The sequence below is a fragment of the Triticum aestivum genome, chromosome 5A (genome assembly GCF_018294505.1).
Source record: "Triticum aestivum cultivar Chinese Spring chromosome 5A, IWGSC CS RefSeq v2.1, whole genome shotgun sequence".
Lineage (NCBI taxonomy): Eukaryota > Viridiplantae > Streptophyta > Magnoliopsida > Poales > Poaceae > Triticum > Triticum aestivum.
This window is the reverse complement of record NC_057806.1, coordinates 574,228,944-574,251,593: the sequence shown is the minus strand read 5'-3', so window position 1 is coordinate 574,251,593 and position 22,650 is coordinate 574,228,944.

Below are 22,650 nucleotides of genomic sequence, written 5' to 3'. Positions count from 1 at the left end.
TTCCCCGCCGGTATCTTCCCTGCCCGGTACCTTCCCCGCCCGTCTCGGCGCCGCCATCGGTGCCGGCGCCGTCGGTGTCGATGTCGGCGTCAGTACCATCATCGAGGCCGACCTGTAAACATTGCCTTTGGAATTGCTTAGCAGTCAAATAGTCGAGGTACTCTTGTTCACCCTCATAATCCATCTCGTCTGCATCTTGGTTAGAAGGCCCAGTTTCTTCGTTGTTCGACATGTTTCCTATGATTAAGTCTCCTTGTTTAATTCTAAAACTATGAAAAAAAATGAGAAATGACATAAAAAAGATATCTATGTTTGCCGGAATGTCGTTTCCTAGCAACTCGCTGTGCTCGATATGCCTACTGTCCAGCACAAATCATGCCAAAATTCACGGAAAATTTCGGCATGTCCTTTGCTAAAAAATGGACATATCGAGCACCTGAAATTCACTATAACGGAAATGAATCAACATTCCGGCGTAACATAGGCCACTCGGATCATTTACCATGCACATAATCATCATGTCCAAATGACATGTCCAAATTCCAAATATGACATGTCCAAAACATCACATGTCCACATATCACATGTCCACTTCAAATTTGCATATAAAAGGAAGAAAAATATAGAACTTGAAGAAAAAACCTAGTTAAATTCATAACTAAATATATAACCTAATTAACCATCTACCCTAACTAAAACCTAAGTAAATTAACCAAGAAACCTAGCTACCAGAGAGAGGAGAAGCGGTGAAGAGCTTACAGAGGGTGCAGGCCCGACGACGGCCGAGGTTGGGAGGTGTCGGGGTCGGGGTCGAGCACCGGGGCCGGAGGCGGGGTCGGGGTCGGGCTCGTGGGCGACCGTCGGGGCCGGTCGGGGTCGGGGTCGGAGCCGGCGCCGGGGTCGGGGTCGGGGGCGGTGCCGACGCCGGGGTCGGTCGGGGGCGAGCGCAGAGGCCCGGCAAGGGCAGGGCTCCGGTGCGTGGCGCGACGGGGGATTTGGGGGAAAAGAGGCGGGATGAAGAGAGGAGTGGGGATCGATTTTGGGGGTTAAGTGGGCATAGCAGTAGCTCGTTTAGCAGTACAAAAAAGACACATCCGTGACATTTTGGGCCGAACGAAAATCTTTTCTGTCATACTTATGACACTTCTATGATGATAATTGTGACAAAACCCGGTATCATCATAGATGTGGTGGGTTCCTACTTCTATGACAAAAAATCATGACAGAAAATGGGCTTTTCATCCTGGGCGAACCGGAGACACAGCTGCATGACATTCTTTGGGCCATCCATGATGGAAAAAACCGTGGTAGAAGCGAGGGCGAGGAAAATATCAGGGTGTTCCCGGTTACGGTGGGTGGTCGGGGCCGAGCGATGCGCGTTTCTCTCGTACACGCACGTGCGAGGGTGCGAGGCGTTGGGCTCTAACTGAACCCGAGCGAGGCATTGGGCTCTAACTGAACACGAGTGATTGCACTGCAGGCTACGTGTTACTAAACCCGAGTGATCGATCGATGACTGTTAACTGAACCCGATCGAGCGATTCCTTCGCTACTGCTGCTAACTAAAGCCGATCGATGCTGCCTCTGGATGAACAGTGAGCGTTGCTGGGGGGGTGGATGAACAGTTCCCAGTGGGGGTGGATGAACAGGACCACATGGTGTTGCCTCTGGATGAACAGGACCCCGATCGATCGAGCCAGTTGGGGCTGGATGAACAGGACCCCGTGGAGGGCAGGATGAACAGGACCACCCCGTGGAGGGCAGGATGAACAGTAGATAGTGAAGGGCTGTATGAACAGTAGCCCGTGGAGGGGTGGTTGAACAGGAGCCCGTGGAGAGGGCTGGTTGAATAGTAGCCGGTGGAGTAGCGCGTGGTGGAGGCTGGATGAACATGAGCCCATGGATGAACAGTCGCAGGTGGAGGATGGAGGAGGTCGACGGTGGATGAACAGTAGCTCGTGGAGGCTGGAGGGGGTCGACGGTGGAGATGAACAGTATCCCGTGGAGTCCCGTTTTGTGGTACGCCACACCCCTCCCAATGAACAGGACCCCTGTTTCGACCGTAGCGCTCCAACACAAGTCCGTTTCCTCCGTTTTGCGGTATGCCACACCCCTCCCAATCAACAGGACCCCCGTTTCGACCGTAGGATGTCCGTTTCCTCCGTTTTGCGGTACGCCAGACCCCTCCCGATGAACAGGATCCCGTTTCGGACGTGGTCGGTCGAACACAAGGCTGTTTCCTCCATTTTGCGGTACGCCATGCCTCGTTTCCATCGGTTGTTCCGTCCAAGCCCTCCCGATGAACATGAGGACGCATTTCATTTCGACCCAGCCGGTTGGCTCCCCATGAACACGACGACGACGTTGTTTCTCCGTTCCGACCCAGCCATGTACACGAGCCCTGGCCGTACGTACACGCGAGTAGGCGTTCGAGACCCTGCCCGTATGTACGCATGTGGCCGTATTTACTTTCTTGCACCCTGGCCGCTGTATGTACGTTTACATGCTACGTGCGCGCCTCTACTATGACACATGCGCGCCTCTACATCGACCAGTATGTATGTACACGTTTGCGACCAGAATGACAACGCTACGTACGCTTCGACCAGGTGGGTCCCGACTGTCAGGCACTTCCTTGCGTGCAAAGATGTAGCTGGTGGGTCCCAGCAGTCAGGGGGCGAATCGTTTTTTTGCCCGGACGCACTTCCTTGCGTGCGAAGATGTAGCTGGTGGGTCCCAAAAGTCAGGGGGAAACATTTTTTTCATGAAATACAGTGGCCCGTCCGGTGGGTCCCTGCTATCAGGTGGAGGAATAATTATTTTGCGCATAATAAGGAGGCACTTCCTTGCTGCGGCCGTGGACCCAGCTGTCGGCCTCTCCACGTATAGTCCACGTCTGATGGAAGTCGTTCCTTGACCATGTTGACCACGCTGCGCCGAGAGAACCAGGGCGGTGGACGACGGTGAGGCCTAGGAAGGGGACGACGCGGAGCCGGGGAAGACGCGGCAGTGGAAGCCCACACGGAGAGGAGTACGAGGGTTCACTGGTTCGGCTGCGGTGTGAGGCTGCCATCACCACAGGGCCTGGCCAGCGGTGGGAATAGTAGGGGGCGGTGAGGCCTCCGCGGCGGCACAGCCGACCACGGGAGGCAGGAGCATGCGGCACGAATGGCGCTGCTTTGGGCGGCTCGAGCAAGAAGAACAGAGGTTGAAGAAGCACTACGGCCGTTGGATGGACATTGTACGGTCACTGGAGCTAGAATCATTCATATTGACTAAGTTGACAAAGCACTCCGTTCCCGTCAACTTAGTAGGCCCACAAGTCAGCCTCCCACCAAGGTGGGTCCCAACTAGCAGGGGGAGTATTCATTTTTTATTGCGTAATAAGGAGGCACTTCCGGTGGGTCCGAGCTGACAGCGGGGGGAACGTTTTTTCGCAAAATACGGTGGCCGGTCCAATGGGTCCCAGCAGTCAGGGGGGAAACGTTTTTTTTGCCAAATACGGTGGCCCGTGAAGGAAATATGCCCTAGAGGCAATAATAAAGTTATTATTTATTTCCTTATATCATGATAAATGTTTATTATTCATGCTAGAATTGTATTAACCGGAAACATAATACTTGTGTGAATACATAGACAAATAGAGTGTCACTAGTATGCCTCTACTTGACTAGCTCGTTGATCAAAGATGGTTATGTTTCCTAGCCATAGACATGAGTTGTCATTTGGTTAACGGGATCACATCATTAGGAGAATAATGTGATTGACATGACCCATTCCGTTAGCTTAGCACTCGATCGTTTAGTATGTTGCTATTGCTTTCTTCATGACTTATACATGTTCCTATGACTATGAGATTATGCAACTCCCGTTTACCGGAGGAACACTTTATGTGCTACCAAACGTCAGAACGTAACTAGGTGATTATAAAGGTGCTCTACAGGTGTCTCCGAAGGTACTTGTTGGGTTGGCCTATTTCGAGATTAGGATTTGTCACTCCGATTGTCGGAGAGGTATCTCTGGGCCCACTCGGTAATGCACATCACTTAAGCCTTGCAAGCATTGCAACTAATGAGTTAGTTGCGGGATGATGTATTACGGAACGAGTAAAGAGACTTACCGGTAACGAGATTGAATTAGGTATTGAGATACCGACGATCGAATCTTGGGCAAGTAACATACCGATGACAAAGGGAACAACGTATGTTGTTATGCGGTCTGACCGATAAAGATCTTCATAGAATATGTGGGAGCCAATATGAGCATCCAGGTTCCGCTATTGGTTATTGATCGGAGACGTGTCTTGGTCATGTCTACATAGTTCTTGAACCCGTAGGGTCCGCACGCTTAAAGTTTCGATGACAGTTATATTATGAGTTTATGAGTTTTGATGTACCGAAGGTTGTTCGGAGTCCCGGATGTGATCACAGACATGACGAGGAGTCTCGAAATGGCCGAGACATGAAGATTGATATATTGGAAGCCTATATTCGGATATCAGAAGTGTTCCGGGTGAAATCGGGATTTTACCGGAGTACCGAGGGGTTACCGGAACCCCCCGGGGGCTTAATGGGCAAAAGTGGGCCTTATTGGAGAAGAGGAGAGGCGGCTAGGGCAGGGCCATGCGCCCCTCCCCCTCTAGTCCGAATAGGACAAGGAGAGGGGGATGGCGCCCCCCCTTTCCTTCCTCTCCCCCTCCTCTTTCCCCCCTTCTCCTAATCCAACAAGGAAGGGAGGGAGTCCTAGTAGAGTTGGCTAGAGTTCATTGGCATGACAAAAAATGGCAACCATCCAAACAAAGACCAATCTTTGTGTTAGAGTAAATGACCACGGGTGGCCCAGCCGGCTCCCCCTGGCACTTCAGAAAAATTACAAGCCATTCCAGCCTTCGAGATCCAAGGCGTGGGGCCGTCTTCCTCCAGCCGGCTACCTCTCAGAGCGGCTGGACGAAGGCGGCCCTGCCTCAAGAGCTCCTAAGGGAAACTACAAGAGGGCCGGCTCCAAGAAGCCGGCCATGAGAGGGCCGGCTCCAAGAAGCCGGCCATGAGAGGGCCGACTCCCAGAAGCCGGCCACAAGAGGGCCGCCTCCTAGAAGCCGGCCCCCAACCAGCGGCCAGGACCGTGCCCTCAAAGTCTACACCCACATAATGGCGACAAGATGGGGCGTGGCTACAGTAAAGCCTGCCACCCCCGAATCCCAGGACGCGCATGGCCACAGTGTGCCGTACAGGGTGGCCGTCCCAGTCCGACGCAGCACTATTGCCATGTTGACCGTGACATCACCCACGACGAGATGTCAGTATGACCCAAGGGCTGCGGGCCCCATCGGTCAAGAAGATACCCGAAGGCGGCCAGGCCTCCTGTAGTCGGCCTGAGGTGAATCCGGCTCCCAGAAGCCGGCTAGCCCCTCCCCTCGAGGGGCGCGCCTCATTAAGAAGACAAGACATGGTAAGGCTACAGTGATGTGCCGCCCAATGACGGCACCGTAGCCATGCTTACCACGACGGAGCCCACGTCACCAGAGGTGGGGCAACAGTAAACAGCCCCCGAGAAGACCCCCGAGCGGTGGGTCCGGCCTGTCGACTAGAAAGCCGGCAGCCGGCGGGCCCACCAATCGGCGGGCCCCATCGGCCAGCGGAGAAGCCGGCGAGCATAGACGCAGACAGCTAGGGCCCATGTCCAGCTGGATTACCATTGTACCCATGGGGGGTAGGCCTATATAAACCTCCCAGGGCGCCCGTGTAAATGGAGATCTTTTTTAGGAGTTTTTAGACAGCACATCGAGGGGAGAAGAAACCTAGCCTTGCCCTTCTTCTTCTTCCCTCCGAACAGCTCAAGGAGCCTCTTGTAGCTACTTGCCAATCTAGTGATCATGCGAAGGCCCCGCAGAGCAGCAGTAGGGGTGTTATCTCCACGGAGAGCCCCGTAGCTGGGTAAGATTCACCGGCGTGCATGTCTTCGCCTCATCCCATTTCTAGGCACCGGCGATGTTTTATTGGCTCCCACAATGATAAGCCATCCATTGGCATATGTCACCCCAACCACCCGACATTTGGCGCCCACCATGGGGCCAGGTGTACCGTCGTCCGGAGACCTGCTCTGGACGGGAACCCTCTTCCTTCCCCGTAAGCGTAGCCAGCCTGGCTCACCCAATGGCGCTTGCCCCGACGCGCTGCAAGGTGTTGCTGACGCCTGCGCGGCGAGCTGCCTCGCCGATCTTCTTGGCGAGGCTCGCATCTCCGACGAGCCCGCGTCCGACGCGGGCACCGGCTGCCTCGAGAGCCACCTCGTCAGCCTCCTCGACCAACTCCACGTTTCCAGCGAGCCCGCTGCAGACTTGGAGTCGGTTGGCTCCACCGACCCGATGCTCGTCGACTCTGACACAGCATCCCTCGACGCTTCCCCACCAACGTAGTCATCATCAATGACCCTCTTCCTCGAGCCGACAGTAGCGGCAGTGCTATCACCGAGGTACTGGTCATCAGCCACGGCGCAGCCTCTGGCGGAAACGCCCACGACGCCTTGCAAACGGTGTTGCACGACTTGTCCGCCCCCATCTCGGCTGACGTCGACGCAGAAACACTGGAGGCACGCCGCCTCGCCCTCGTTGCGGAGGGCCAGAAGCTAGCTTCCATGAGACGCCTCACCAAGGCTCACCAGCGTGAAGTTGACCGCGCCGCCTTCGGCACGCCACCTCCTGACGGGCCGAGCCGCGTTGGCATCGTCAGGAAACGCGGCGCGGCCATCGCCGACATGTTGGGAGCGGATCGCCCGGTTTATGCCACGCCTCTTGAGAACCTACGCGCCGCCCAGGCGGTGGTAGACGAGCTGGATAAGCTGGGGGCCGACGAGCTCCCTTACATGACCAGACGCATCCAGCAGCTTATCGACGCTGTCGCGGAGCGGCATGAAGACGGCGTCCGTGCTGAAAGTCTTCCCCTGCGCCGAGAGCACGGTGCGACGTCGCGAACACCGACGGCTGGTAACACCCATGCAAGAAAAGAAAAGGAGCTGGCTGCAAGTCGCAGCCGGACTCAAATCTCCATAGAGCGTGACGCAGAAGGCCGCCCTCGAGCTGTGGAGCGGCAAGGCAACCCACCTCCTCCGCCGCCTCGTGGGGAGAGATATCCCACACCACCGCCTGTCACGCATCCGACTCTCAGTGGCCGACTGGGTCGCCACGAAGGAGTCAGCGAGAATGACGCCCGCCACCGGATCGACCGCCTGGCGCGATCCCTGGCCCTGGAAGAAGAAGATGATGTCGGCCCACCTTGCTTCGGCCCCCGCATCCGCGACGAGCCCTTCCCCAAAGGGTTCTCACTCCCAAGAGACACGCCCAAGTATAACGGCTCTGTGAAGCCGGAAGATTGGTTGATCGACTACTCCACAGCGGTTCGCATAGCAAACGGCAACAGGCGTGTTGCCGTGAAGTATGTCCCCCTCATGCTCCAAGGCACGGCGCGCACCTGGCTCAACAGCCTCAAGCCTTACAGCATCAACAACTAGCTAGACTTCACGGAAGCCTTTGTCCGCAACTTCACCAGGACCTACAAGCGGGCTCCCAAGCCCCGACAGCTCTCCTTGTGTGTCCAAGGGCCCCATGAGTCAACCCGCGACTACCTCATGCGTTGGGCCGAGCTCTGCAACTCCTGCGAAGGGGTGCACGAGGTTCATGCCATAGAGTACTTCACCGCCGGGTGCCGAGAAGGCACCCTCCTCAAGCATCGGCTCCTCTGCGATGAGCCGACTACCCTCGACGAGCTGCTAGTCATAGCGGATAAATACGCCACGGCCGACTCCATGAAGATCGAGCTTCGAGTAGACGCCTCGGGGAAGGTGCTCGCCCCGGGTCCCAAGACGCCGGCTGGAGACTCTAGCCGACGCCCGTACCACAACGACCACAAGCGCAAGGGTCCCGCGCCGCCTTCCACCAGTCGGCAGGTAGCAACAGTCGAAGACAAACCAGTCGAAGGGCGGCCCGCCACTACAAGAAATATGTCAACTTATGACCACCACTATTGGTCACTGAATGGTCACAAATTTCCATTTATGACCTTTTTGTGACCAAAAACATAAGGTCAAAAGCTGGCCGTCATAAACTGACTATAGCGATCTTTCTTCTAGAATGGTCGTAAACATTTATGACCAAAAAAAGGTCGTAGATTTAACGACCAACTGTTTTGGTCACTAGCAATCCGACCACACCACGTCAGATCCACCGTGGCAAGCTGACGTGGCAGACTTACGACCAAATGAAAAGGTCGTAAAATAGAATCAGCCCGGTCCATTTCAGCCGTCTTAATGGGCCAAGCCCAATAATTCAGCCCATTTAATTTTTTTTCTCTCTTTATTTTGCTTATCTGCATGGGCCTGGCCCAATAATTTGGCCTTTTATTTTCTGGGAATGGAGCCTTTTTCTGATGATTTTTTTTATATTCCACTATTGTTTTGGGCCACAACCTTTTTAGTCTAGTTCGAATTTGGGCCTTGGTCTTTTTATTTTCTGTTATGCAGCCCTCTATAATTTTTTTTCTTACAGTCATTTCTTTTTTTAGGCCCAAGCCTTTTTGGTCTAATTCTTGTTTGGGCCTTGGCCTTTTTAGAGCCCAGGTTCTCATTTTGCATAACTATAAACAGAAAGGCCCAGGTGCACAAGTGATCCACAAGCCCAAGTGCACAAGTGATCCACATAACTTCACAGAAAATAAACAAAATAATCCACAAGTGATCCAGGTTCACAAGATCACATAACTTCACAGAAAGGCCCAGGTTCACAAGTGATCACATAACTTCACAGGATCCATGTGCTCTAGTTTAAACAGCAAAATGCAACAAAATGCAACAGCTCTCAGCTCAACTCCCTGGTTCACAGGTTCAAAATGCAACAACTACCTTAGCTCAAAGACAAAGAGGTTCATAGCACAGCCATCAAACTACCTTATCTCCAAAGAGAGCCGTCAAGTGGGCTAACTTCTCTTCCTGTTCTTGAGACTTCTTGCGCAGCAGCTCAAGTTCCTTGTCGCGTGCAGCTTCAGATTCTTCCGCCTTCATCTTGATTGCCGCCAATTCTTCTTGCACCAGTTCAGCTTGAAGCTCGGACCTCTCCAGCTTCTGCTCAAGGTCACGAACATGAGCAGCAACTTTGCCGGAGTTGTTCCTAGATGACTGGAGCCCAACATTCCTGAGGAATGTGCTTTGCTTGGCTTCGGTCTTGAGGACTTGTTCGACAATTTCAACAGCAGACTTTGGCTCTTCACCTTCTGGTACCGGCGCTTCCTTCATTTTTTCCATCTCAAGCTAGCATATGGAGGAAAATGATAGGCATTAGTGGGAGATCTATTTCACATTTTTGCAAACCAAACCAAGCAAGAGAAACCAAACCAACACACAAATGGATTATTTGAAGTAATCAAACCAGCACACAAAATCTATACAAGAAGATGATGACTAGTGACCTGGAGACATGCAATTGGAACAATATGATCACTTCATTAAGCCTAGAATGGTGGTTCTATATAAGATGGCTTCCCGAGTGAGCTGATCATCAAACTAACATTCAGATCAAATTTCATCATATCATAAAAATGCATCAAATAGCTACAGCAAGTTCTGATATCTTTCTTGAACTATCAAACAACATCAAAGCATGGAACATAGCATGTGTTCTTGACTGGCTCCGAGTCAAACAACATCAATTCATCAAAGCATCAAAGCTGGCTGTGAATCAAACAGGGCAAAGCATGGAGTGACTTACTATAGCAGTCTTGACTGGCTCCGAAAACCCGTGCTTCTTGCTGTTGTGGGTGGCCTTAAACAAGTCAATCGCAGACAGCTCCTCACCCTTACGCTCTTCTTTCTGAAATGTTTTTCAACAAAAATCAAAATGTTATTCAGCAAGAATCATAAATGTTATTCAATGAGGAACCAAAGGTAAGGTCTCTAGAGAAGAGTTCTCACAGTGGCAAAAATGTGTGCTGTGTAGTGCCTGGAACCAGTTCTTTGATTGTACACAACTTTTTGTCGATTCATCTTGTTTGACAAACAGGTTTCCTACAAAAAAGCATACTGTCAGCATGATCTAGCACTAGCATATCATGTGCAGAACATAAAGCATCAAACAAAGCAGAGACAAACCTTGTGTCTTGGGGTAGACCACATCTCCACCAGAGCTTGCCATTCACCATCCGTTAAATCAGGCACCGGAGACTTAATGCTAACTTTATTTGCGGCTACGGTATCAAAATACTTCTTCTTGATCTAATGGCGTCTGTTCTTTGAATATTTCTGCAGAATATCTTTGCACGAGGTCTTGATGGTCTCCGAGTTCGTGTTCATCTCAAAATTTGCCTACCAAGATAGCAAACAAGGTAGGAACAATATTAGTGATCATGCATAGGTGTAACAGAAAATAGATAGCACATTAACTATGAAACAAGTAGCTTACAGCAACTTTCCCAATGTAGTTCTCCAATAGACTAATATTTTTTTGTATAGCTTGAAGTGAGGAAGAACCGGAAGATGGCTTTTTGCAACGAGTCCACACTCAGAAGCAAGCTTTGCTGCCTGCAGAGGCTTCTCTGGACGAATCATCCCTTCGGCAATTTGGATAGGCACCTTGCTACCAAGCGACTTGGTGATCCTCTCTAGCCCTTTGCCCTTTCCAAGTCTAGTCTTGGGAGTCATTGCATCTGAAAATGAAACTGAACTCATAAATTAGAATAGAAATCGACAAATGCAGGAATCAACAAAAGCATACATGATCATTCCATTTGGAAAATGCACTAGTAAAAGATAGCATTGCAAAGGTCAACTTGCCTGATTGAAGCACAAGCTGCTGTTCTTCTTCATTGATGACAGCATTCCTGTCAATAGAAGGTGCAACAAGGCTGAGGTCTGTGTGGACAGTGCCTGCTTCATCAATGCAGATGGTTCCTGCTTCATCTAGGCAGATAGTGCCATGTCCATCCATGCTGAGAGTTGTTCCTTCATCCATGGGCGGCAACTCATGACCCGTTTGCACCGAGGTCTGAGAGTCCATGAGCAGCATACTTTCCTGATGGTCCGTCGCAGTCGCCATCCTTGCTTTCTGCCTTGTGACTCTATCAAGGGCAGGTTCATCAGGTTCCAGGATCCTCTTTTTTTGTCCTGGAGCTGGGGCCATCACCCTTCCTGGAGGCATTGCAGGAGATGTTTCTGAGCTCTTGTGCTTCTTGCTGACTGTCTTCTTAACACCAGGCCTCTTCGTCCTAGATTCCTTCAGTGCCTCGTATAAACAGCACGGAAAAAAGCATTAGATCACAAGAGAAATATGTGAGCACAAGGAATAACATAGAATAACAGAACCCCAACCCTCCAAGCAAGACAGAGTTTGCACCTTAACAATCTTGTTGACTACAACATCATCCACTTCCTCTCCATCAATAACTTCATCCTCCTTAGGATTGTACTCTGGGTCATCATTGATAACTCCACTACCCTCTTGAACCTCATCACTTCTACCTTCTTGTACACCATTTGTTTTCCTAATCATCGACGCTATTACACCGATGCCAAGGGACTGGAACATCCGATTGTTCCTCATGATATTTCTAGCCCTAACCTTCTCGTACTCGGTGAGAGGCTCTTCTTTGCATGATAAAGGAAACATAACTATTAGGTGAATGTTTGGAATGCATGGACAGGCAGCCAAACATATCTTATGAAATTTTATTATCATTTAATCCTAGTTATTCAGGTAAGGAAGACTAACAGCACATAGGCACAATTAAGCCAGCTTATTCAGATTGCAGCAATACATTTCACTTAGCATATTAAGACACAGATTTTATGAAACTGACCACAAGGAGCAAGTTGCATACCAACGGTTGGCGTCATGCTTGACCTTGTCCTCCTTGCCATGGATGATCTTGAGGTGGTGCTTGCAAAATAGAATAAACAACAATCAGATACAACAGGGATAAAGTAAAATGATGCACTTGTATCAATAAAGGAAAGCATTTGGACCATCATGCACATACAGTGATGTACTGTTATTAATTAAGCAAACATGTAAGTGCACTAAACAAGCATGCATGTACAGTGGAAATATATGTACACTAAACAAGCAAGCAAAGTGCTACTAATATAAACAAGCAAGCATTGAAGGAAATTGAAAAGAAGCAAGCAAATACTATTGATACAAACCCTAATTAATAAGAAAGCAAGTAGCTTCTTCTCCATGTGCTAATGATACAAGCAAGTACTGCTAATGGAAACCCTAATTAAGCATGTATGCTTGCAAGCAACATGTATGTTAGCAAGCAAGCAACATGAACTAGTGAATTGGTGTCATGTACACATGCTTAGACAGTCTGACAGCAAGCTAGACGAGTATATCATGAGGACCTTCAAAACAACTAGATGTTTCCACTAGTAAAGCATGAAACAACAGTACTTGCAGAAGTACAAAAGCAGATGAAAAAAATACTCTCAAATGCTCAATAAAGTTCCCGGTCTTTGCAACAACAACAACAAAAAAAGGCGAGAGGGCCACACGGGACGGCCTCTATGCTGATAAAGAAATGCTCATCTGAATCATGTAATTCCACTATAGCTTGGTGACTGAACACAGCACCTTCTACTTAACACAAATTGCTTTTGTGTTTGAGTACAGAAAGAACGTCATACCCGCAAAAAAAGGACAGATCATGGGCAGCCATAGAATGATATTACAACATCTTGGGCCAGCACAAGGCATCATTTTCGATGAAATCAAAGGGAAATAAATTACTGGTTTCACAGGGGTGAATCGTGATGATGACAACATTCACTTGGCCATACATCTCATCAGAGAGATACGACATAAACACCAGGTTCAGAAACATCAGTGACACAGCGCCCCGCTCACAAGAGCGGTAAACACGCCACGAACCAGACCAACGCACAAGCACAATATAACCAAACACACAGCAAACCCACCCATAACCTCAAAACAACAGGAATGGGTAGCATGAGAGGCCCTGAGGGGCACCTTCTCCAAGTGCTACTGATACAAGCCAAGTAATTAAATCATACACAAGCAACATGAACCATGAACCAGAGGGAGGTCTTCCTCAAACCTCATCCACCTCCTCATCCATCCCCATCCCCTAAAATCATGCACTTCCTCTCCATCAACATGAACCCTAAACCATGAGGGGGATCAAACACTACAAGTGCACAAGGACACGCATGCAACATAACCAACTGTGACCCAAGCCAAGCACCATGAGTGAATCTGGCGAGCACGTTCTGGATCAGTAGGGTTCGAGCAGGGAGGGAGGAGCCGACGCGCGAATCCTAACCCTAGATCGACAAGAAAACGAATCCTAGCCCTAGATCGACAAGAAAACGAATCCTAGCCAAGAGCTCGATGAACATGAACAACTTGTCCAATGAACATGAACAAGAACCACCAGGAGCTCGTAGATCAACCGAATCCTAACCCTAGATTGACCGAATCCTAACCCTAGATCGACCGAATCCTAACCCTAGGTCGACCAAGAGGGGGATCTACCGAACCCTAGGGGGAGAGGGGAGAGGAGAGGGGTACCTGTCGCCGTCGTCGATCGTTGATGATGTGGATGATGTAGCCACCGTCGCCGATGTACTCACTGTCGTTGATGTAGCCGTCGATGTAGCAACCGTCGTCGAGGGGAAAGAGAAGGGTGGATTTGTCGTCGGGGTGGGCGGCGCACCGCGGTGCGGCGTGGTGGGGCGGCACGGAGCAGGGGAGAGAGTGGGAGCGGGGCGGCGCGGAGCAGAGGAGGGGCGGCGGGGCGGCGGGGAGGGGAAGCTAGGGTTCGTCGGGGAGAGGGGAGGGGAATGGAATGGGGAAATTTTGGGGAGTGGGAGGGGAGGGGAGTGGGATCCCGCGTGTTTAGTGGGAGAGGGGTGGTGGGTCCTGCCTGGTAGTGGGAGAGGGAGTGGAGGGAAATTTTGGGAGAGGGAAATTTTGGTGGAGGGAAAATTTTGGTGTGGGAGGGAAATCCTTTTGGGTTTGGGTGTAGAAAAAAATAGGGTTTTTTTGTAAACTTTGTAGAAATCATGGTTAAAATCATACCGAGTAGCTCAAGAAAACGCCGGTATTGCAAGTTTAGTATTTTTGCTAGTTGGTAGGCCACATTTGATGATGTGACGCGGAGGTCTCCCATTTTTTTGATTTTTTTTGAATTTTTTACGGTGTTTTCAAAAACCGGCCGATTTCGTCACGGCGAGCGTCCGTGGCTAGGGTTTGAGCCGTGCAAATCTGTTGTCGATTCTGTGATGGAATGCCTACCTGTGAAGCTAAAAAGCATTTTTAGTGAAAATAACGGGCAAGCTATGGAGGACCCGCAGTTCAAATTCCAGCCGGTTCCAGCTGAATGGGCCGAAGGTGGTCCGAATTGCCGGGAGTAGCTATGAGGGTCGGAAATGCATGCTTTTTGGCGACCGTCCGTAAAATAGGATCTACTTTGAGATAGACATGGAATGGCGCCGTTTGGGGTGCCCCTCCTTGTAGCCGCTTCACAAAAAACGCATGTCTTTTGCATTCAAAAAATGAAAACTGGTTTTTTTGTTAAACAAGTTGGAACCTCGCTTTGGCAACATTGTTTGCCATCACAAGACGGAGGCATGCGCCCAATTTGGGCATATTATCAGAAACTATTCAACGGATGCGGCCATATCATTGCTAGTTTGGCTTGAAAGCCATGAATCTTCGTTCGTGGTAGGTCGTTTTTTAGAACACTTTTTCAAGAAAACGCCGGTATTGCAAGTTTAGTATTTTTGCTAGTTGGTAGGCCACATTTGATGATGTGACGCGGAGGTCTCCCATTTTTTTGATTTTTTTTGAATTTTTTACGGTGTTTTCAAAAACCGGGCGATTTCGTCGCGGCGACCGTCCGTGGCTAGGGTTTGAGCCGTGCAAATCTGTTGTCGATTCTGTGATGGAATGCCTACCTGTGAAGCTAAAAAGCATTTTTAGTGAAAATAACGGGCAAGCTATGGAGGACCCGCAGTTCAAATTCCAGCCGGTTCCAGCTGAATCGGCCGAAGGTGGTCCGAATTGCCGGGAGTAGCTATGAGGGTCGGAAATGCATGCTTTTTGGCGACCGTCCGTAAAATAGGGTCTACTTTGAGATAGACATGGAATGGCGCCGTTTGGGGTGCCCCTCCTTGTAGCCGCTTCACGAAAAGTGCATGTCTTTTGCATTCAAAAAAATGAAAAACGGTTTTTGAATTTCAGTTTTGCTAAAGCACATCTAGATGTGCCATAAGTATTGCACATCTAAGTCCTATGGCATTGATCTTACGTCGAGATTCGTGTGGATATTTTCCTTTTTCTTTTTTCTTTTCACTTTATGCTTGATTCACTCACTTAGATGTGCAATAACTAGAGCACATCTAGATGTGCCCTAGACACACCCTTTGAATTTGTACTGTGTTTTAAAAAACCGGCGGATTTAGTCACGGCGGTCGTCCGTGGCTAGGGTTTGAGTCATGTTTTTAGCATTCAAAAAATGAAACATATATTGTTTCATACATGAGCATGCACAAAAACCCATAATTTTATCTTTCATCCATGAGCATGCATAAAAAATTTCAATTCCCATCAATTACCAAACTGAATATTCATTGTTAAAAACATGACTTGTTTAGATGACACTATCATACAGCATCCATGAGCATGCACAAAATTAAACCTGACATACTTAACATTGACATGTTCATATTACACTAACAAGCTTAAACCTAACATGATGAACACCTTCTTAACACCTTCACTCCTCCTTCTTCTCCTTCATCAACCTGATGTGCTCAGAGTGGCGAATCCCAACGCGGATGTACTCCTCTACCACAATTGGCATGGTCATGTCGCCAAGCTGTGGGATTGCAGGCGCCACCACCATCGCGAGGTCGTCGTCCGCCACCACCATCGCGAGGTCATCGTCCGCCACCACCATCGGGAGGTCGTCGTCCGCCACCACCATAGCAAGGTCGTCATCCGCCACCAACATAGTAGGGTCGTCGTCAGCCACCACCATAGCATGTTCATCGTCAGCCAGAATAGGCTGCTCCTCGTCATCCCCGCTCTGCTCCTCGTCGTCATCCCCGCTCTGCTCCTCGTCATCCCCGTTGCTGCTCCCATTGCCTGGCCAAATGCAACAAAGTGTGAACATGGTGTTGTCATCGTGCAGGTAGAGGAAGCCAAAAGGACAGGAAGAAGAGAGCCAGAGAGCTTACTGGCATCATCGTCGTGCTGGTAGTACATGCGGCACATGGTGTTGTCGAACATCTTCACGGTGAACATGGCGTCACCGTCGTAGCGGAAGACAAGGAAGTACCCGAGCTGTAGCTCATGGGCGCGAGTGAAATGCTCCCAGCCGGGCCCTAGGTACATGTGGCCTTCACCATCAAACACCACCAACACTTTCCACAGCCTGTGAAGCCCGCTGTCGGCCTCCCGCAGCTTCACTTTGTGGGGCTCACGGCCCGCGAGCATCTTCGCAAACTTGTCAGGCGGCCTCTGCAGCAAGGGTCAAGCAGTGGTTAATTGTGGCAATCAAGCACTAGACAGCAGAGTGATGATAAAGAAATGAGTGATGATAAATATACCTGCCTACTGCAAGATTTCTCAATTATGATCTCGAAGAACTCAAAACCTTCCAAGCCATCCATCTCACTTCTACTCTAAACAAGCAATAGGAAACAAGCAATAGTAAATTAAACAACATGACTGGACAGAAATAGGAAACAAGCAGCATTGTAAACCTTCCATACTTGAGCATGTTCAGTTTAAAAGAATATAAACAAGCAAGAATGCATGCATGCATATCAAATGTTGGCATCTACTGCTGCTACTACTCTGCCCATATTCATGCAGGTCACTACACCTGCATATGCATGAATACCACTGCAGCACAAGACTTGTCAACAAGAATAACCACAATAGCATGTTCAACCACAGAATTCAACAGCAACAGAATTCAACAGCATGTTCTGGCAACAGTAACAGCATGTTCACCATAGAATTCAACAGCAATAGAATTCGGTTAATTCAGTTAATTAACCACAGAATTCAATAGTAACAGAACAACATGTCTACCACACTACCTACCACAGCAACAGTTAATTGCTGTCAGGTGACTACCAACAGAGCATAGATCCACCAACCACACTACCTACCACAACAACATAGTAATCAAACAGCAATTCAACCACACTAGATCCACCAACAGAGCATACTAAATCTACCAAGAACAATATGCCTAAATCCACCAATAGATTCCTAGTATGCATAACAAATCCTAGATTCTCAAACCCTAGAGCAGAAGATAAAGGAGAGAGGATATGAAGCGGATGGCTTACCGCGGCGGAGTCCGAGAAGAAGTGGTCGCCGGCGGCGTAGGGCAAGCTGCGCGGGAGGCGTCGGACCAGCAGAGGCGCCGGGGAGGCGTCGCCGTCACCCTAAAAAACATCCTAATCAAACCCTAATCCGGCGGCAAGAACCCTAATCTATCATAACAGTAGATAGGAAGAGGAAGAGGAAGCGGATTCATACCCACGGTGACGGAGAGTCGGCGACGGAGAGAAAGAAGCTGGCGGCAGCGGTGGGAGAGAAAGAAGCCGGTGGCGGCGGAGAGGAGGAGCGGGTCGAGTGGATAGGAGGAGTGGAGAGGGGGAGTGGGGAAAAGAGTGGATAGGAGGAGGAGCGGGCCCAATTGTCAGCGAGTTGTTTGATACATTGAAAAGGGTGGGCATAGAGTACAAAACCAACAACCTCTTCCTAGCCCAGTGGTAGAAACCAAGTGAACTAAGCGCACGGTCGTGGGTTCGAGCCCCCGCGCGCGCATATTTTTTGGCCACGCGCATATTTTTGGTAGCTTTGGTACAATAGCAAAATGGCCCACTTGTCAGTGAGTGGGTCGAGTAGCCCACTTGTCAGTGAGGTGTGTGCTTGATACTTGACTAGTTTGATATAGTCAAAAGAGTTGGCATAGAGTACAAAACCAACAGCCTCTTCCCAGCCCAGTGGTAGAAACATAGTGAAACAAGCGTATGGTCGTGGGTTCGAGTCCCCGCTAGCGCATATCTTTTTGCTCACAATGAAATGGGTTCAGTTGAAGCAAAATTCAGTTAAAATAGCGCAAAATTCAGTTGAAGCAAAGCCAGACATCATCCACTTCAGTTCAAAAAAACTACTACATGATCGCAAAAACTACTAAATGGTCACCAAAACTTGAACTAAATGATCACCAATATCTAAATGATCATTTTGCAATCTTTTGCATTACAGGACAACATTTTGACAACATTCTGAGCACAACTTCATTTTGCCATCAGCTCCATGCTATAAGACCACACCACTACAGCCATCAGGATCACACCACTACAGCCATTAGGATCTTCAAGCATTTTGCTACCTGGAGATAATTGTAGTACATCAGGATCATCATGCATATGCACAAGAAGGAAAACTACAGAGAGTTAAAAGGATCACCAAGGAGACCAAATTTACCTTCATGTCCATTCGCTACTCATCGTCGTCGATACAAAAACAAGGAACTCTATGCCCACTCCTATTTTCCTCATCATCACTACAATATTGCAGCGTAGTATGATCAGTCCGGTTTTCCTCATCCTCGCTTTCATGTCCATCCTCTACCACCTTTCTTCTTTTCTTGATGCCTTTAACTGTTGCAGCACCAATGATCACACGTTCCCGGTCCCTTCGCACTCTGCTTTGCACCGGAACTTCCATAGAGTCATCATCAGCTTGCAATGGAACTTCCGTAGAGTCATCATCTTGGTATGTTAGTCCACCATCACCGGGGCCCTTTTCCACTTCAGTTTCAGTCACACTCCACAAGTGTCTGTGCTGAAAATTTTGCACAACTCGCCATTTTCCGTGCAAAAGAGTGTCTGGCAGATAAAACACCATTGTTGCTTGTGTTGTTAGAATAAAGGGATCACTCTTATACCAGCACCTTGCAGTGTTGATGCTTTTGAAGTGGTCATCATATTTGACAAAAGAGTCTCTCCTCTTCTTGCTACCAAGCTCAAACCAGTCACAGCGAAATAAGACAACCGAGCGATGGATGCCTCCACTAGAGTTGTACTGCAACTCTACGATGCTTCTCAACTGACCATAGAAGTCAATGATCTCACCATCATGTGACCCCTCAGTGACGATTCCACTATTCTGTGTCTTCCTTTTTTCCTCGCGGTCAACGGTGTGGTACCGGACACCGTCAGCAATGCATGCTGAATGCACTCTCACTCGCTTATCCGGTAAGCATGCCAAATCAAATAGATCATCACTGACCTTCTTCTCCTCATGCAACTTTCCAATCTGCACAAATAAACCATTTAGCAAACAATGGTATTTAACAATGGGTGAATAACACAGAAAACATAAAACATGTGGCTAAAGATCTCACATGATTCTTAAACCACTTAGCAAACACCTTGGCAACCCTTTTATCAACATTGATATTGCTTTCTTCCTGATTTAACTCTTCCTTGCATTTCCTACAATGCCAACAAAACATGTGAATTAAAACATTAGGCTGGTGCCAACCCAAGCAAAATATATATATATAATGAGTGCACAAGATATAACGTACTCGATATATGGTAGAACCTCGGCGCAATTGCTGAGCACAAACAAAACTATCTTGTCATAATCATCACCAGCCTCCAAGTATTGTGAGGCTCCAAGAAAGTTCACACCATGGTTGAAAACAGAGACATCACCACTTTGCGAATCAGACCGCTCTCTATTTCTGCCCGGCCGGTTCCATCTTGTTTCCGCATCACCAAAGTATCTAGAGCAAAAAGTCAAGCATCCGTCAACGACATATGCTTCAGCAATAGAACCTTCAGGTCTTGCCGTGTTTCGCACATAACGCTTACAAGTAAGCAGCCTTCTTTCGATTGGGTACATCCAACCATATTGCACAGGGCCTCTAAGCATTGCCTCTTTGGGTAAGTGCACCGCCAAATGGACCATCACGGTGAAGAAAGCTGGAGGGAAAATCTTCTCGAGCTTGCAAAGAATAATTGGGATTTCTTTTTCAAGTCTTTCCAAGACAGTTAACTTGAGGGTTTTGCAGCACAGTTCTCTAAAGAAATTTCCCAGCTCAGCAACCGCTTCATATATATCCTTGTGCATGATTCCTCGGAGGCCCGCCGGTAAAATCCTTTGGAGGAGGATGTGACAATCATGGGTTTTCAGTAATGAAAGCTTGAATCCATCAGAAGTAACACACTTTGCTAGGTTAGCAGCATAACCATCTGGAAATTTCACCGCTCTTAGGAATTCACAGAATGCAAGCTTTTGTTCTTTATTCATTGTATACCATGCTCGTGGAATTTCAAATGAATCTTCATCTTCATTGTGCTGTAGATGCAAATCTTCTCTTATGCCCATGTCCTCCAAATCAAGCCTAGAACTAACCGTGTACTTTGTCTTCCCTTCAATGTTCAGAAACGTCTCTAGCAGATTCTCGCATATGTTTTTCTCAATGTGCATTACATCGAGATTATACCTTAATTTCAGATCAGCCCAGTATGGCAGGTCCCACAAACAAGACCTCCGGTCCCAACATTGACCTTCCTCACGCTTTCTTTTCTTTGCCAGATTTCCTGGTCTCACATCTTTCACCTTTTCAAGTTGCTGCTCCCGCTCTTCTTTAGTGAATTCAGCTGGCTTGTCACGGGTTTCATTCTCACCATTAAAATCTTTGCTTCTTCGCCAGCGATGGTTTCGGGGAAGAAAGCGGCGGTGCCCAATATAGCATATCTTGCTCCTTATTCTCTTTGAGCAAGGGTCTTTGTCACAATGGACACAAGCCTGATAACCCGCTATGATCCTCCTAGACAGAGTGTGCAGAGCCGGGAAATCATGGATGGACCATATGATCGCAGCACGTAGATTGAACTTTTCTTCCGGACTCAAGGCATCGTATGTAGGTACACCAGTCCAGAGCTGGAGCAGTTCTTCTACGAGGGGCTCCATAAAGACATCAAAATCCTTTCCTGGAGAATCTGGACCCGGGATAAGCAATGACATCATGAAGTTGGACTGATCCATGCATGCCCATGGTGGCAGGTTGTACGGCACCACAAAAACTGGCCACATGCTATAAGACGTGCTCATGTTCCCAAACGGATTAAACCCATCTGTGGCAATGCCAAGTTTTATGTTCCTTGGATCTGCAGCAAAATCAAAATGTATACGGTCAAACTCTTTCCATGCCTCTCCATCCGCTGGATGGCTCAGCTCATTGTCCACAGGTTGCCGCTTCAGCTTGTGCCACTGTACCTCACGCGATGATTTCTTTGAGATGAACATCCGCTGCAGCCTTGGTATCAAGGGAAAGTGCCTCAGTACCTTCTCCGGTATTGACTTCTTCCCATCAGCATCTTTCCACCTAGATGCATTGCATTTTGGACAGTTGTCATGCTTTGCTAAATCCTTCCGAAACAAGACACAGTTATTTGGGCACACATGTATTGACACATAACCTAACCCCAGCCTGCTGATTATGCTCAATGCTTCATCATAAGATCTGGGAACACAACTATTAGGGAATTGCAAGCTCAAAAGACGGAGTATTGCGTTGAATGCGGCATTGCTAATCCGGTAGAAAGACTTGATGTGGAGTAACTTCACGGTGAAGGTAAATCTTGAAAATTTACCCCCTTCATGAGCTGCGCGCTTCGCCTCCTCTAACACCTCAGCAAACAATGATTTCTGTCCATCAGCACGATCTTCAGCATCGTACAAATCCTTCAATAGGTCAGGAATCCTATCATCTTCATGCCCATCCTCTTCCTCCAAAACAGCATTATCTCGCAAAACCTTTTCCATGAAATCAATGCCAGCATCACCACCACCCATCATATGAGGGGCCTCTGTATCAGCTTCAAAATGTTGAGGTTGTCTGTCTAAAGGTTCTCCATGATATATCCATCTATCATATGTGCTGGACATCCCATTAAGAAGCAGATGATCTTCCACTCTTCCTTGAGCCATTCTTGGACGGTTGAGGCATTCACAACATGGGCAAAGAATGTGAGCATCGCTGGCAAAATTTTCCCGAACAAATGCCATGAAATCATCAACTCCTTTCATATGTTCTTTCGAAAACTTTCTAACTCCTTCTCTAATCCAGCTTCTGTCCATCTGCCAAAGACAACAAATTGTTGCAACTTAGCAAATCAATCTAAGTGCATCAACATTAATTAATGAAAATGGATGGAAGTAATGGAAGCTAAAATTCCAGAAAATTTTATATGCTAATTGCCTAACCACAAGGCCTGAAGAATTCTTAACAAACAAGCTGAACAATTCCTAACAGCACATCAAGAAAATTCATCTATGCATTATCTACGAAACAAGCAAGCTATCTCCTAACTACTAACAGTGCATCAACAAAATTCATCTCCCACCAACAAAACAAGCAAGCTATCTCCTATGCTGAAGAACATCTGACTGAAATCCATCTCCCACTGCTCGGGTGATGAGAGAGGAGAGGGGGGAAGAGGTGAGGGGTGCATACCGGGAGGTGTGCTTGCGGCGGCAGCGAGTCCCCCATGCTCGGCGAGCCCCCACCACCGTCGGTCACCTACGCCCCTGCTGGCCCC